Consider the following 17861-nt stretch of genomic DNA (forward strand, 5'->3'; position numbering starts at 1 on the left):
AATGGGATTTTTAAAGATGTTTTATGACCTTGCTGCAGTTAAAATCTACTGCAATCATTTTCCACCCCGAAAAAACCCCAAGCCCAATCAATGAATTCATCCATGAATTTGTTAAGTTTATCTTGAGCTTTTAATACAAAAATATTTGTTCTAGTTCTAAAAAGTCTTTGATCTGTTATTAGGTTAATAAAACTTGGTAACTATTTCTCTAAGCAAATTCTGTCCTTTTTAAAGGTCTTCTTAACTCTAGGCAATGTGAAAAGAATAACAGAAATCTGTATAAAAGAGCTCCAAAGTAGTATTAATTTTATTAGACTATGTTAAGTGAGTCTTAGAGCTTGTCTAGGCTGTGGATTTCTGCACCAGTACAATATAGACTGAGGTACCTGCACTGGTGGGAACCCTTACTATAAATGATCTGCATTGGCTTACACATTTTATACCAGTGGAATGCAGCTACACTTAGGGCTTTGCCCCCTAGCTGCTACATTAGTGTATCTATATGGTGCAGAAAAACACAAAGTAGATCAGGGGTCGGCAACCTATGGCACGCGTGCCAAAGATGGCACGCGAGCCGATTTTTAATGGCACACTGCTGCCTATGAAGTCCCAGCCACAGGCCCCACTCAGCCCACTGCTGAACCCAGGCAGCAGTGTGCCATTAAAAATCCTGCCCGCCCCGACCCACTCTTCTCCGCCCCACCCCCGGGCAGGGTGAAGAAGCTTGGTCCTGCCGGCTGCTGCAGAGCAGGCAAGCTCCCCGTTCCCCGCCTCTTCCCCCAGCATGCTGGGTTCCTGCCCCTCCTCCTCTCCCTCCCTGCCGCCGATCAGCTGATGGCCCTTGCGAGGGAGGGGGAGAAGCGGAGCCACAGCGTGCTCGCTGCTCCGGGAAGGAGGCGGAGAAGAGGTGGGGACGGGGCCTTGGGGAAGAGGGGTGGAATCAGGGCATATCCTCTCCAGCCCCCTGCCATGAGCCGCTCAGGGCAGGGGGCTGGGAGCACCCCCACGACCCCAGCCCACCCCCCCAGCCCTCTGCCCTGACTCCTGCACGCCCCCACACCCGCAGCCCTGACTCCAGCCCCTCCACCCCTGACTCCTGCACCCCCCTCACATGCCCTCAGCCCTCTGCCCTGACTCTTGCACCCTCCTCACACACCCCCAGTCCCCCTCACACCCCATGTCCTGACTCTTGCACCCCCCACCCTGAGCACCAAACGGGAGCTCCTGCACCCCCCACCCCACCCCCCACATTCCCACCTGCACCCCTCGTACCAAATGGGAGCTTCCCAGGTAAGCACTCCACCCCCAAACCTCCTGCCCTAACTCTGAGCCTCCTGGATCATTCTAGCTCCTGGCCAGACCCTACACCCCAACCCCCAGCCTGCTCCTTCACTCCCAGCACTGTGCTCAGTGCACTCCCACCCTCAGCTCAGTGCAGAGAGAGAGGAAGAGAATGGGCTAGAACCAGGGAGAAGGTAGGTACCCACTCTATATGGGCCGGGCCGGGATCCCAGACCAGCAGCGGGCTGAGTGGGGCCGGCAGCTGGGACCCTGGCTGGCAGGAGCCAGCAGACGGAACCCCAGACCGGCAACGGGCTGAGTGGCAGCGGGCTGAGCCGCTCAGCCCACTGCCAGTCTGGGGTCCCAGCCACTGGCCCCACTCAGCCTGCTGCCAGTCTGGGATTCTGGTTGCTGGCCCCTTGCCAGCCAGGGTCCTGGCCACAGGCTCCGCTCAGCCTGCTGCTGGCCAAGGTAAATGGAACCACAGGCTGGCAGCGGGCTGAGCGGGCTCGCGGCGTAAGATCAGCGTTTTAATTTAATTTTAAATGAAGCTTCTTCAACATTTTGAAAACCTTGTTTACTTTACATACGACAATAGTTCAGTTATATAATATATAGACTTATAGAGAGAGACCTTCTAAAAAACGTTAAAATGTATTACTGGCACGCGAAACCTTAAATTAAAGTGAATAAATGAAGACTCGGCACACCACTTCTGAAAGGTTGCTGACCCCTGAAGCAGACCAACCCACAGTCCATATATATATAGAGGAAGACTCAAACATTTATTCCCTTTGACCTCAACTCAGAAGGGAATGTAAAGATGGTTGGGCCTGAGGCTCAAGGAATGCAATGTATTTTCCACTCTGCAGTCAGTCAGCTCTGCTAGCATGGTACAAAATGAGAGCTCGAACCCTGACCAGGCCCTCTCCTGCCCCATTTGGGGTGGCAAGCCATGTTAACAGTATTATCCCAGAGTGCTCCTTGCATTCAGATGAGCACAAGCACCATGACTCTGAGTTGGGGTGCAAGCAGGGTGAAGGCTCATTACACCCTCCCCACCTTTTACACCCATGAAGCTGTCAGTGAAAACATGGCTCTTATTTTTCAACACGCTGTAGTATATGGATCATATTATGGTGACTGTAATTGTTCTGTAGTGAATATTTTGCAATGCGTTAACGTGATACTTGGTGGAATTGAAATGAAGGCTGTTTAAGTGTTTAATTGCATTGAGTTGCATTATTTTTTCTTTTTCTTTTGTTATTTGTGATGTTAGATAACTAGCATTATTCAGAAAGGTTAATATATTCTATAATACATGTTGCTGCCAGGTAATGCTGTATTGCTATAACTGAAATAGAAATGGGAAGTACATTTATGAAGGTAAATTCCAGAACTGTAATAAATAAAACCTGTATGAAAAAAGGGCTGTTGAATTTCAGGCCTCTCTCTCTCATATAGAATCATAGAAGATTAGGGTTAGAAGAGATCTCAGGAGGTCATCAAGTCCAACCCCCTGCTCAAAGCAGGGCCAACCCCAACTAAATCGTCCTCGCCAGGGTTTTGTCAAGCCCGGCCTTAAAAACCTCTAAGGATGGAGATTCCACCACCTCCCTAGGGAACCCATTCCAGTGCTTCACCACCCTCCTAGTGAAATAGTTTTTCCTAATATCCAACCTAGACCTCCCCCACTGCAACTTGAGACCACTGATCCTTGTTCTGTCATCTGCAACCACTGAGAACAGCCTGGCTCCATCCTCTTTGGAACCCCCATTCAGGTAGTTGAAGGCTGCTATCAAATCCCCCACTCTGGACCCCATCCCTACCCTCCATCTTATCTACCTCTCCCCTCAGCATAGTGTCATCCACAAACTTGTTAAGGGTGCATCCATCCCATCATCCAGATCATTAATGAAGATGTTGAACAAAACCGGCCACAGGACCAATCCCTGGAGCACTCCGCTTGATACTGGCTGCCAGCTAGACATCGAGACCTTGATCACTACCCATTGAGCCTGATGATCTAGCCAGCTTTCTATCCACCTTATAGTCCATTCATCCAATCCATACTTTCTTAACTTGCTGGCAAGAATACTGTTAGAAGAAAAGGAGCAGGTTGACCCAGAGGCAGATTTTGAGTATGGGTTTCTTTATTGCGATACTTGTTCCCCTGGACCCAATTGTCCAGTAAGCACCAAATTAGTTACAGCACACTCTTTTTGTCTAAGTTAGTATGTGCATGCCTACATCTGTTACAACACCCCAAAAACCCTTATTAGGTAATAAAAACACCCATTCTGTTAGTAAACCCACCCTACCTATTGTGCACAGCATTATGCATATCACACAGGTATTTTTACCTTAAAAATACATTTCTTTGCAGCAATCTGCTGCTGCAGTTCTCAGGGGAGGGAGGAAGGGGCCATGACCCCGAGCTCATTTATGTAGCTGGGAAAGGAAGGGAGGGGGAGATAATACTGCTGTATGCAAAAAGTATCTTTTAGATCCCGACATTCCTTATGCAGCTGTGAGCTTATCTATCCTCAACAAACTGAAGGGGAGGGCGAGGGATGACACTTATCTATCAAGCAAAGAAATGGTGCCTACCTGTAACTTTACTCCCTAATACCATATCAGCACACCAGCGGTTTCCCAGGTCTCTGCTTAACCCTTACATATCCCAACAAATACTGTGGGAGACCGTATCAAAATCTTTGCTAAAGTCAAGATATATCACATCCACTGCTTTCCCCAAATCCACAGAGCCAGTTAGCTTATCATAGAGGGCAATTAGATTGGTCAGGCATGACTTGCCCTTGGTGAATCCATGTTGACTATTCCTGATCACCTTCCTCTCCTCCAAGCGCTTCAAAATGGATTCCTTGAGGACCTGCTCCATGATTTTTCCAGGGACTGAGGTAAGGCTGTAGTTCCCCAGATTCTCCTTCTTCCCTTTTTAAAGATGGGCACTATATTTGCCTTTTTCCAATTATCCGGGATCTCCCCCGATCACCACAAGTTTTCAAAGATAATGGCCAATGGCTCTGCAATCACATCAGCCAACCCCCTCAGAACCCTCAGATGCATTGCATCTGGACCCATGGGCTTGTGTGTGTCCAGTTTTTCTAAATAGTCCTTAACCTGTTCTTTCACCACTGAAGGCTGCTCACCTCCTCCCCACACTGTGCTGCCCAGTGCAGCAGTCTGGGAGCTGACCTTGTCTGTGAAGACGGAGGCAAAAAAAGCATTGAGTACTTCAGCTTTTTCCACATCCTCTGTCACTAGGTTGCCTCCGCCATTCAGTAAGAGTTCCACACTTTCCCTGATCACCTTTTTGTTGCTAACATATCTGTAGAAGCCCTTCTTGTTACCCTTCAAATCCCTTGCTAGCTGCAACTCCAATTGTGCTTTGGCATTCCTGATTACACCCCTGCATGCTCGAGCAATATTTTGTATTCCTCCCTAGTCATCTGTCCAAGTTTCCACGTCTTGTAAGCTTCCTTTTTGTGTTTAAGCTCACCAAAGATTTCTCTGTTAAGCCAAGCTGGTTGCCTGCCATATTTGCTATTTTCTGCACATTGGGATGTTGTTTTCCTGCACCCTCAATAAGACTTCTTTAAAATACAGCCAGCTCTTCTGGACTCCTTTCCCCCTCGTATTAGTTTCCCAAGGAATCCTACCCATCAGTTCCCTGAGGGAGTCAAAATCTGTTTTTCTGAAGTTCAGGGTCCATATTCAGGGTCTGCTGCTCTCCTTTCTTCCTTTTCTCAGGATCCTGAACTCGACCATCTCATGGTCACTGTTGCCCAGGTTGCCACCCACTTCTACTTCCCCTACCAATTCTTCCCTGTTGTGAGCAATAGGTCAAGAGGAGCACTGCCCCTAATTGGTTCCTCCAGCACTTGCACCAGGAAGTTGTCCCCAACACTCTCCAAAAACTTCCTGGATTGTCTGTGCACTGCTGTATTGCTCCCAGCAGATGTCAGTCTCCCACGAGAACCAGGGCCAGTGATCTGGAAACTTCTGTTAGTTGTCCGAAGAAAGCTTCGTCTACCTCTTCCTCCTGGTCTGGTGGCCTATAGCAGATGCCCACCACGACATCACCCTTGTTGCTCTTGCCTCTAAACTTAACCCAAAGACTCTCAACAGGCTTTTCTCCAGTTTCATACTGGAGCCATGAACAGTCATACCGCTCTCTTACATACAATGCAACTCCTCCACCTTTTCTCCCCTGCCTGTCCTTCCTGAACAGGTTATACTCATCCATGACAGTGCTCCAGTCATGTGAGTTACCCCACCAAGTTTCTGTTACTCCAATCACATCATAGTTCCTTGGCTGTGCCAGGACTTCCAATTCTTCCTGCATGTTCCCCAGACCTCTTGGATTCATGTACAGGCACCTAAGATAACTAGCCGATTGCCCTACTTCCTCTCTCTCTCATACTCACTCTCTCTCTCTCACACACACACACACACACACACACACACACACACACAATTAGTGTGTGAATTTAAGAAGCATAAAAATCTGTTGGTCTTTGCTGTTGCAAACCTTGATAGGAAAACTGTAGAGCACAACTCTGGCTTAAATTGATTGAACTGTCTGCCTCCACAAATTTGAGAGTCTTTGGTATTCAAGCCAGGCAAGGGATAGAGTAAGAGCAGCCATCTGATTAGCCGAAGACCTAGAGTTCAGCTTGTCTATTACAGGTGAAAATTGTTTTCCTTAGAGTGTCCAAGATATTAATCTGAAAATCATATGTTTGCTTTAAATTATTGTTTGGAATGGACATCAGAAAGGATTAAGGATTCTCTTATGAAATAATAGAACATTACTTTCATTTTCTAATAGTCTAGCCTTGTGTTCTGCTCTGAAAGCTATGCTATCCTGTTTACCCAGCACAGCCGGGCATGTCGTATGGGAAATATGGGTATCTGTGATTGCTGTGACTACACCTATAAGTACTGCCTGGTGTTTGAGAGCAAGCCATAAGTTCAGAGCCAGTGTAGCCAATTCTGTGCCTTTCCCTCACATTCTCTGCACTGTGGCAGTGGGAAGGTGCTCTGGCTATTTTTAGTTGGGGGACAGTCCCAGGGCGATTGTTGTAGCTGGTGGAGTTTTGAGCAGCACCATGGTGTCTGTCCAATAGAAACTGGGGGGAGGGGCCAAGAATCTGAGCCTAAAGTGGGTGGATTCATGTTTCCTGTAGCAGTGATGTGTCTATAATGATGTCTGCTGTGTGTTAACTACAGTAAAGAATAATTCGAAGTGTGAAAAACACACAATAATTTTTCCCTTTCATTGTTCATCAGCCCACATGCAAAGTGAAAATATAGATCTCTGCTTATTATTGATATAGGATACCAACACATTACATAAACAAACTCCTAAGTCTTTGGCTCTCTCCCACTGTACTTATTGTCCCAGAGACCGAAGGAAACTGCCTATTATTAATGGGCATTAGTTCATTACAAAAACTCATGAAAAGGAGAGTGACAGATTTATTCTTTTTTAGAGGGATTTTGATGTAGGCAGAATGTCTGGCACGTGGGTGTGTGGATTATATTGCATTAAATGAGTTGTGAGCCAGATTCTCTGCTGCCTTGAGCCTTGCCTAGTCATTTACACCTGTGCGAAGTGACTATAAAATGCTGCCTTTCTGATCTGGTGGCATCCCCCAACTACTCTGTATTCATATTGCACAAATATAAATGGTGAGAGGCAATGGCAAATCAAGCCTTGTGCAGCAGTGTTGGGAATGAGAACTACAAAGTGGTTCCTTCAGCCATTCTGGTCATCAGCGCATGGCCCAAATGTAAAATCATGTGTTCTATGTATGTGACTTCATCAAAGTACAGCCACAGTGCAGCTTCTTTTTATTTTTGCCTTGTCTCTAGGACCTACTGATGCAAACTGATCAATGTTTAATTGTCTTGGAAAAAGTCAATCAAATTCTCAAAAATCAGTCTTGCCTGGGGAACATAATGGAACATTCAGCTATATCTTACAAAAGGGATTTTACTTGCCATGAAACTTATTAAAGTGAACAATATGTGCTGATTTGAGACCATAATCCTGAAAACTCGTTCTTTTCAGCAAGGTTATTCCAGGCTATTTTATCAGGGAGAGTCTTGGATTTTTAGAAATATTTTGCATTTATAATTGGGAAATACGTGAAAGCTGCTGTCAGTTCATGAAACTGAGCTGTAAACTGAGTGTCTGTGAGAGGAGAATGTGTAAAAAATGGCTAGTTATAAAACTAGTAGAATATGTAAAAACAGTCTTGAAAAGTTATGAATAAAAGAACAATCTCTGTAGAAAATTAAAACAAAAGGAAAACAAAAAAGCAACAGCACAGGCTAGTGTTTATAATGCTAGTAAATAATGTATCATCTCTTTTAATAGTACCTAGTACCTTTTTAGTACATAGTAGTAACAGAGAGAGGGTTTAAAGATTTGTCAGTAAAACACCTAAAGGTTCTCTCTCCCATTCAATGCATGTGAATATTTTCCATTAAAGTTTATTAGGAGTCCATTGCCTGGAGTATAGCCCCTTAACTGGTAGGAGAACTCAGTTTGCTAGTGTAAGACAGCATCTCCATATAGATCCAAACTTTTGCTTTGTCATTCCAGACAAAATGATGTTGCAGTTAACAACTGTTTCTAGTATGGCTTTCCTGGTCTTCTGAATTAGATTTACCATTTTTGATTGTCCCTTCCTAATGTGTTCTCCTATACTCAGTAATTCAGTTAGTGAACTCTTTCCTTCATTTGTTTGACAGCTGGTCCTTGACAGCCAGCCCATAGTGTGGGGCAGGACTCAGGTGGAGAGAGGGAGTCACTTCCCTGGGTAGGCTCTGGTGGTTCCAGCCAATGGCAACCCTCCTTAATTATGGAGGCTGCCTTGGTTAATTCCCAGTGTTGTTTCACGGGCTGGGGTTGGCTGGCTAATAGGGGGTCATCTATAAAAGAACCGCAATGAGAAGAGGTGACCTTCCATGATCCACTCTGCATTGCAGCATGAAGAAATGCCTCTACCATTCACAAAGTTAATAGTCATAGATGAGGTGTCTGCCAAATTCACAGCTGTGAAAATCATGTCTCAGTCTGTGAAATATGGTCTCCCCCATCAAGTATGGTCTCCTCCATGAAATATGGTCTTTGGCTGCCCAACTTTGAAGGCAGAGCTGAGAGCAGCAGAGAAGTAAGGGTGGCACAGTATTGCTACTCTTACTTCTGTGCTGCTGGTGGTGGCAGTGCTGCCTTCAGACCTGGGCGCATGGCCAGCAGCTGCCACTCTCCTTCCACCCAGCCAGTCAGCACCACTGCCAGCAGCAGAGCAGAAGTAAGGGTGTCAATACTGTGGCCCCCTAATAGACTTGCAACCGCCTGTTAGGCCAACACCCCCAGTTTTAGTCTGTTTGTCTAGTTTCAATTTCCAGCCATTAAATCTTATCAGACCTTTGTCTGCTAGATTGAAGAGTCTTGTATTATCAAATTTCGTTCCCCACATGGGTATATATAGTCTGCAATCAATTCACTCCTTAAGCTTGTACTTGCTAAGTTAAACAGAGGTAGTTCCTTGAGTCTGTCACTATAAGGCATATTTTCCAATCCTTTTATCATTCTTGTGGCTCTTTGAACCCTCTCCAATTTTTCAATAGTTTCAGCAACAAGGGAAGTTGCTGGAATTGTTATCACCGGCTCAGTGACCTTGGACAAAAAGGGGATTTATTTCTGATGAAAGTTTTGATGGTCTATGGGAAGGTTGTTGTTTTTCTCCATAGTCTATTTCAGAGCTTCTGTACAGCTATGAAAAGAAGCCTAGCACTCAAAGGAAAGAAATGAATAAGATAGGTATTAGTAAAGACTGGACTACAGATATGTCAGCTCTTTAACAGCAAAAAAAAAAGTCCACAAATCCCAGGAGCAGATGGTTGAGCACAGTCTCCTGATAACATTGAAAATCCCCCCCAATTGTTTGCACAGAAAACTCATCTAAAGTGAAAGTAATGAACCATGAACAATTTAATTAAAGCCAGAGGAATTTGAGTGAGACCACTGAAGGGCACAGCAGCCATCTCTCCCTCATATCATCAAAATACATACATAGAATGACACAAGACTGAGTGGAGGTAGTACTGCTATGGGGAGATTTATGTTGCTGTGTTAGACATAATGAGGAAAGTCCAGATAATCAAATCTGGCCTTCTTAAACACATGCCCATAAACCATCATTATGATTCTTCTAGATCCATAAACAATTTGTCTCTCTGAAGCACCTCAGAATACTAGAGGTGCTTACAGAGCCAAGAATATAGTTGTTATCCTATTATATTACTCACAAATATTTGCAAGCAGATGGTGATTAGATCAATTGTAGCAGCATTTGTTATTATAAGATCTTGTATTGTGTGTGTTTGAGAAATAGGATTTGACTATGACATTTAGCACTGTGTCATAATGTGTATGCACAAAAGATTGTGCAGGCAATCTTACCTTTAGTGTTTCCTGAGTGTTGAGTGCTTAGTCATGCAACCATAACATTCTTGACTCTTCACATGTCTTTTGAATGGAAACCCATTTCTTCAACTTAGTTTTACTGCCCCCCAACCCCAAAAAGCCTTTCAAACACATCAGCATCTTCACACTTTTTCTTTTTATATTCCAGTGATAACATTAAGCTTGAACATGCTGGCATAGCTGGAAGGGGAATATTGTTGTGTTGACTTTTTGTGGCCACACTAGTCTGATACTATCATGATAGCTGCTATGCCCTTCAATGATAGTTGCTATGCGGTCTCACTCAGATAAAATCTCAGAGAAAGATGAGTCCAAATCAGAACCTATTACCTGAAACCTCCCAAACATTGGTGGTTAATGTAAAATAGAAGCTGAATTACCCCGGTTTGGAATTTGGAAAACTAATGTTAGGGCTGGTTGAAAATTTTCCATCAAAACTACTTTTTGACAGAAAATTGTGTTTGCTGCTATATGAAAACTTTTCCTGGAAAGTGTCTGATTTCTGCAGAAAAATTTGACTTTTATTTAAAGAAAACAAAAATTTTGGTATCTGTTTTTTCAACAAAAAGTCAATAATTTTCTTAAACAAGCAAACCATTTTCTGACCAACTCGAATCAAGACCCTGCCTTCTTGGATGGTTTCTGATATTGTGTGTTGATTTTCCCAGTTTCTTTTCTTTAAAAAGAGAAGAATCAATTAACAAAATGATACTAAGATAGCAAATCATGGATACCTACCATAATAACCCTAATTATAAACATTGCAAAATTAGACCTAGATGCCTGTTCTGATGAGTGTGAGCAGAAATAATTTCTCATGAATAAACTGACTGATTTCTCTATTGTAACGTAATAGAATAATAAGGCATGTGCATGTGTTCATACACACACATCAAAAGCCATTTGCAGTCAATGGAAAGATTCTCATGGACTTCAAATATGCTTTGGTTTGAGCCCTTAACGAACAAATAGCTAACACCTTTTAAAATGCATTTACATCTAAAATGAGATGTAAAACCATTTACAATATGACCTTACCTACATCTAAAATGAGATGTAAATGGTATTAATTTTAGTAAATAGAAAAATAAATTGAAGGAGTAAATAGGCATTTTAAAGCCTAAGCTAGTAGAAACCCTTTCATTGCTAGTTTTTCATTTTAGCTGTCAAGAATGGTTTCTGTCAACAGTTTGCCTTCCACTAAGCTAAACAGAAGGCAGAGGTTAGATCCAGACAGATGGCTGTCAGCAGACTGCTGGTAGCATTCTGTAGTCAAAAATTAATATTCAGCATCTGCAACTTAATACACTGAGTATAGTTTACAAAAGTATACAAAAATACAAAAGTATAGTTTCCTGCTCTTGTGCAAATAAATTTTGACCTGGAAAAAATGTTTATTTTAATATATTTGTTGATCCTGCAAACATTGCAAAAGCATTAAATAGGCCAAATAGCCTATGCAGCAACATGATCAATGGGCCACAGAGATGAAGTTTAGACTGATTTTAAAATTATATTACTCTGCCTGTTCTCAGAATGATGGTGAGAACAAGAAAAGAGGAAAGTGAAAGTCCCAGAAATCTTACCTGCTGCTGGAGCCGTCGAAAGCAGAAAAAACTCAAGTCTTTCTTGCTCTTATTCCCCTATTCTGTTTTCCTCTCTTACTCCCCTCACTATCCTTTGTAAGCATAGCCTTCTCCAGACTCCGCAGCCTCTCCTGGGCATTCTAACTGTCCCAGGCTCAGAACTCCAGGCTTCTCATTGGAACATTTACTTGTCCTCCACTTACTCAGAGGCTGTCACCCCCTGCTCTTCCTCAGGCTCTTAGAAGGTCAGGATTGGCCTCTTTTAGGACAGTGGTTCTCAGCCGGGGTACATGTACCCCTGGGGGTTTGCAGAGGCCTTCCAGTGGGTACATCAACTCATCTAGATATTTGCCTAGTTTTACAATGGCTACATAGTCAGTACAAACTACAATTTCATACAATGACTCTATATACTATGCACTGAAATGTAAGTACAATATTTTTATTCCAAATTATTTATTTTATAATTATATGATAAAAATGAGAACGGAAGCAATTTGCCAGTAATAGTGTGACACTTTTGTATTTTTATGTTGGATTTTGTAAGCAAATAGTTTTTAAGTAAGGTGAAACTTGGGGGTACTCAAGACAGATCACACTCCTGAAAGGGGTACAGTAGTCTGGAAAGGTTAAGAACCACTGTTTTAGCACATGTAATATGACAAGTTACATGTGTATGCCCCCTACTGTCATTAGTTACCTCAGAAGTGTATTGCGTGCCAGATCAGAGCCTGCTGAAATCAGTAGAAAGACTTCCATGAGGGTTAATCTCCACCTTTTTTGTATTTGTGCTGCAGCACTAACAGAAACCTATATAACAAATTAAGGGAGAATTTAAGGTCAATCATCAAAAGACTCTCCTACATGTTTGCACATTTTTCTTTCTCAGATGTATGTAGTCCATCATCCATAACATCCTCTGCCACGCTGACCTATTCAGATAGTGGTCAATAGTCGGTCAGACAGTCATTCAGGAGTAGAAGCAAGTAGATTTTTTTGAATATTTTCATGTACAAGAGGAGCGTGTTATATCTACATGTAAACTGAGAAATTAACTTGAGAAAATCCGTGATGGAGGGAAAAATGTGAGGAGTAAAAACCATGCTCGTCTCCTAGCATTAGAGAGAAACAAAATACAACCATTCTTCTCATTTCTTGAATAAAATAAAATAAAAATATGTTCACTTACTGACGAGGTTGAGAAGATTTCCGTGAGAGCATTATCTGTCTTACATTTGCCAAGATACCTGGGGGAAAAAATCACAATTGCATTTAACCACTGAGACACGACTAATAGACCAGAGAAGCACTCGTGCTTAGACAAAGTATTGCAAAGCTTTAAATCCTCTCATATCTAACTACATAGGAAAAGTAATTTGAAAACAATGGCTTCCCAGGAACTATAGGCAAAGGTATTTTAGATCATAAGTCTATTGTACCAGAATACACCAGTGGTCTATGGGAATCTGGTGTATGTCAATAATTTATAGTTCAAGGCAAGGGATAATTGATTACAAAAAACATTGAGGCCTATGTAAACGGAATATAGTCAGGCCAAATGATTTGTGAAAGATTGTACTTTGCGTTTGATAGTTAGGTATTGAAAGCTTAATCATCGTCAAAGGACCTTCACCCTTTCTGGGTTCCCAAACTGTAGTTACATGTCCCAGAAGCAGCGCACGAGTGAGCTTGCTGTTCCAGCCATTCACGTCACAGCATGGTTTTAAGAAGGCAGTACGTGAAGCAATAACGTTTGCGAACAACTGCGAGTAGACAGACTCTCCTAGAGAAGGCACTAACCTCTGTTGTGTGTTTGATCCCCAGAGAGCTGTCTTGGAAAACAGAGGATATTGCCTTCGATTGAGGGGGCTAATAAGAAGGCCCATAGGGTGAACAAGAGAGAGATCTCTGTGCAAACAGCAGCACAAAGCTGTTGCACTGACCAGGGAGGATGGAGAAGTGCCTTGCTGTCTCCAGATAAGCAAGGAAAATCTTCCTCCTCAATCAAGCTAAGCCTGAGATTTTGCAAAGTGCTAGGTCAGCTGTGTTATGCCAACCATTTCTTTTATTTTAGTCTAGTTTTCTATCTCCTTTTAATCTTAAAACTGCTGCTGTGCAGGTTTTTCACACGCAGCACTTTCAAAGAGAGCAAAGTCCTTCAATCCTTAAGCAAAGGCAGGGGTGAAAGTAAGTTAAAGGACTTGCCAGTACCCCGGAGTCCTGAGTAGGGGGCATGGCCTCAACCGGAATAGGTGTGGCCTCAACCGGAAGAGGCAGGGCCTTAAATCCCTGGGCCCTTTAAATCTTGATTTAAAGGGCCCAGGGTTTCAGCTGTGGTAGTGGCAGCTGGGAGCCCCAGGCCCTTTAAATCACCCCTGAGCTACCAGCTGCAGAGGCAGCTGAGAGCCCCAGGGCTTGGGGACGATTTACTGGGCCTAGGGCTCCAGCTGCCGCTACCTCAACAGAGCCCCAGGCCCTTTAAATCACTGAGGAGCCCTGGGGACTCCCAGCTGCCACCGCTACCCCAGGGCTCTGGGCTCTGGCAGAGCTTTAAAGGGCCTGGGGCTCCGCTGTGATAGTGGCTGCTGGAGCCCCGAGCCCTTTAAATCCCCACCTGAGTCCTGCTGCCCGAGCCCTGGGGTAGTGGCGGCCGGGCTCCGTCAGGGATTTGAATGGCCGGGGCAGTAGCGGGGGCTGGGAGCTGAAAGTCAAGCTGGGTTCTTTTTGGCTTGTGTGTAATCACTGCAGCTACTACAAAAACAAAAATTCTACAGGCCCAGTTCTGTCCTCTTTTAAACCGATATGGCCCCATCATCTTAAATGAGATTGCACGTGTGTAACTGCAGGCAGAATTTGTCCTTCTGTCGTAGCTTTGTTAACAATTCTGCTGATGCATAAGCCAGAACAGAACTCTGCTCGTATTGATGCTGCCATCTTGAAACATAAAATCTAAGGCGCTGTGACCCTGAATACACCCAGAATGGGATTTACTCCACAGAAGAGTCTATGCAACATTTAAATCACCAATTAAGACCCATTTTTAGGATTTAAGTGGTACATAGGATTTTGCGTGAGCCCTGTGCCCAAGGCCTATTGGGAATAGAACCATTAAAGTAAGAGAGTGACATTTTTTCATAGGGCCTGATCCAAAGCACATTGAACTCAATGGGAATTTTCCTATTGACTTTAATGAGAATACATTCAGGCCTATAGCAGGTCAGTTTGTGACCCTGCTGTGGTTTAAGTTCCATATGTGATGCCTTGTTCTCCCTTTGAATTGCCCATCTTTGAAGTTCTCTCCTGTCCGAAGAAGCTCTATCATCTGAGATTTATTATGAATTTTCCTTAAGCAGCTCACAAGTGTTTTTAATTAGAAAAATATGAGAGCTGAATCCTTCCAATCATTTTTACACTGCTTGCTTTTTCTGTGGTATTTATGACTAAACAGGTTTCCAGGGAAATACCTTTTTGGAAGACAGAATGAGGGTAGCGATAAAAGCTTTAGAAATATTGTGGGCTTAAAGAACGGGTTCTACTTTAAACATAAACTGTCCTGAGGGGGAACAAAATTACTGAATGATATTATTTAACATGCTTTTCAGAGCCCCTATTATGGGTTTTTATAAAGGTAATTGTTTTGAATGGGAAGTTGCTGTGGCGATGCTGTGATTGTTGTAAAGATATTCTGATTAAATTATGCTTATTTCTAGTTCACTACAAGATTGTTCAGTGGGAAAATGGGCATGTATATACCTACAGTCAACATACAGACTATTGAGAATTGTATGCATTTTCAACAAGTGTATTTGCAGATTTACAAGGCACTTTGTAATGGCTCCTTCAACACAAGCGAGCTCATTACCATACAGCCTATTATTCCCACATGGAAAAAAATTTAAAATAAAACCCCAAATCATTACTTTGTTTCTTGCCGTTTTCAGCACAAACTATTACAGTCTTTGAAAGGTTCATATCTGTGGCAGTTTTTGTTAAACTGAAATCTTCACTAAAAATAAAAGCATTCATTAGCCCTTCCCAATTTGTATGGGAACCCTGACACAGGGCCTAGTTGTACATTGCAGCCTTTGCCTTCCTTGAGCTATAGGCCCCACATGGGCAATGGAATGACAACACTGACATCAGTGGGCTTTGGATCAGACCCCAAATTGTTTTAAGTAGATGGGGGGTGTTGGGCTAGCATGGTGGCCTAAGATAGGGATGGAAGTAAATGGATTGATGGATTTGGGAAGGGGGGTCAGGGGGAAAGTATTGTATCTAGGGAATGGCCTGATTCCCTAGTGAGGAAAATAATGAAAATTTCTGATGAAGGTACAGAAAGCCGGAATAAAAAGGCATTTTCATCTTTGTTAACAAATCATGTAAAAAATTTGATTTTGAAAACCTGAGACACCAGAATTGGTACACAAATAATGTGAGTGCAGTCACATACCAAATATGTGCACATTGGTCACAAATTTTGTATCTGCATATAGGAGATTTGCATATGCAAGTGGCCAATTTGGTATTTCTTTTTCGGTACACAAATATCCAATTTGCAAATACAATAGCAGTCATTATGGCAGATCACAGCACGTGTTTTTACAGGTAACTGCGGGTTCCTCCCAGTTTAAAAATCGGGCCCCAAAGCATTGTTAGAACACAAAAGTTCATGCACCCTTACCCATGCATGCCTTCCACTTCCCTGTTTTAAATTAAGGATGTAATCCACTGTGTGTAAACAACATTCAAAGCCATTGAACTGGACATGTGTGATAGGATTTCAGACAGCTCTTTTTAGATGTAAGTGCCCTTTAATAGAGGAGTGCAGATGTTTATAATGAATACAATATGTTTCCCATACTTCAGAATTAAATTATTGAAACCTGGGCATTAGAACCTATAACCTGGGATAAACACTCAAATAGAATAGAAATATCTTTACTAGTTTACAAAATATACAGCAATTTACAAGATAACATAAACACCCAGCATACTGCTGAGCTATATAAGTAGATTCAGTTGTTTTTAAAGTGCACACACAAATTTGCAAACAATTCCATTTTCGCTTGAGTTGCATGCACAAAAAGCATTCAGGGTGAAATCTTGGCCTCACTGACATCAATGGGGATTTTGCCATTGTCTTCAGTGGAGCCAGGATTGTGCCCTCAGTGTCCACATGCAAATCAGTGCTGCAAATCCTCAATGGGGGCCAAATCCTCTGCACCAGCCAAACTCCACTCTGTGTGGGGCTAAAGAAGGAGCAATGCAAAGATGGCTTTTGTAGTTGCCAATACAGACAGAACACACAGATACCATTTTTAACATTAAAAAAACAAACTGACTATTGTGACGACCTATCTTTAAGAGCCAATAATACTGAAATGAAAGAAGGAGTTATAAACACTACAGCAATAGATATTTGAAATTCAGAAGAATTTCTGGATTTTCTAAAGTACAGTATGAAATAATTTAGACCCTAAATTTGATAGTGTACTTTTCAAAAGACAGTAACAGCTGGAGATGGTCTGTGTTTTCATTGTACACCTAGTAATTAACCATAATTTCCTGGTCTCCCCCTTTTGTTGCTGTATCTAATCCTGTTTTGCTGCTGTATCTATCTGAGGTCAGTTTTCAAAGATTTGCATCAGAGGGCCAATCCTGCTCTCATTGAAGTCAATAGGAGTTTTGCTGTTAACTTCAGTGCAGTGAAGGATGGGACCCAGAAAGTTCCACCTGAAGGTACAAGGCTAAAAATAATACAGGACTCAACTCAGTTAAACAGAAAATTCCTGCAGCAATCATAAAAAGAAACGGAAGTTCTTATAGTAGCACCTTCAGTGCATTGTTGTTCTTCGATTAGCATCGTGCTGATTCAGCAGTTTAATTAGTAAGAACGTCGTTACTTTCCCACACTTTCTTTTCCTGCCCTGGATAACAATCCATGTCATCCGTTTTTTCATTGTATTTCATCTATTTAGTTATGAGATTCACAAGGGCTGAGGTGTTGAATCTGTCATTGTAGTGGCTTCTGCACTAGGTGTGGTGCTTGAATAAGGACTGCTGATATCTGTGAATCATAAAAAAGATGGATAATAGAGTGTAGGGGTAGGCAGATTTTAAGCAGGGTAGTTAAATAACACCTAAAACCCATTTAATTCACATATGTGCAATAACAAAAGTTCATCTCACACATAAATAATTCACGTTCTGACGCAAATCAGTTCCTCATATTTTAGATGTCTTTTTGATGCTAATGTTTCACGCACTTAGCCCACAGGCGTTCTCAAGTTAATAAACCTCTACTTGTTCCTTACTTATCTAGGGTTGGGCTCTTGATTTTGTATGATGTGTGTAGTGTATTAAACAGTCACAGTTATATCATTTTCAGCACATAGCTGCATATGATTATTTCAAGGTATTTCAGTGGCTTCCAAGAGTTTCTTCGATTTGAAATCTTAAAAACATAA

General features: G+C 42.6%; 1 long non-coding RNA gene across 2 annotated transcripts in view; it reads right to left on the reverse strand.

Moving 5' to 3' along the window:
* Positions 1 to 17861, reverse strand: part of LOC141994523 (uncharacterized) — an 83854-nt gene that overhangs the window by 62944 nt on the left and 3049 nt on the right. The window contains exons 1-2 of one of the 2 annotated variants that reach the window (XR_012641153.1): positions 13195 to 13495; positions 12584 to 12641 (exon numbers count right to left, since the gene is read on the reverse strand). This is a non-coding gene — a long non-coding RNA (uncharacterized LOC141994523). Of the gene's footprint in view, positions 1 to 12583; positions 12642 to 13194; positions 13496 to 17861 lie in introns of those variants that run through there. The other variant, XR_012641154.1, reaches the window with a different exon arrangement.

The sequence above is a fragment of the Natator depressus genome, chromosome 10 (assembly GCF_965152275.1).
Source record: "Natator depressus isolate rNatDep1 chromosome 10, rNatDep2.hap1, whole genome shotgun sequence".
Lineage (NCBI taxonomy): Eukaryota > Metazoa > Chordata > Testudines > Cheloniidae > Natator > Natator depressus.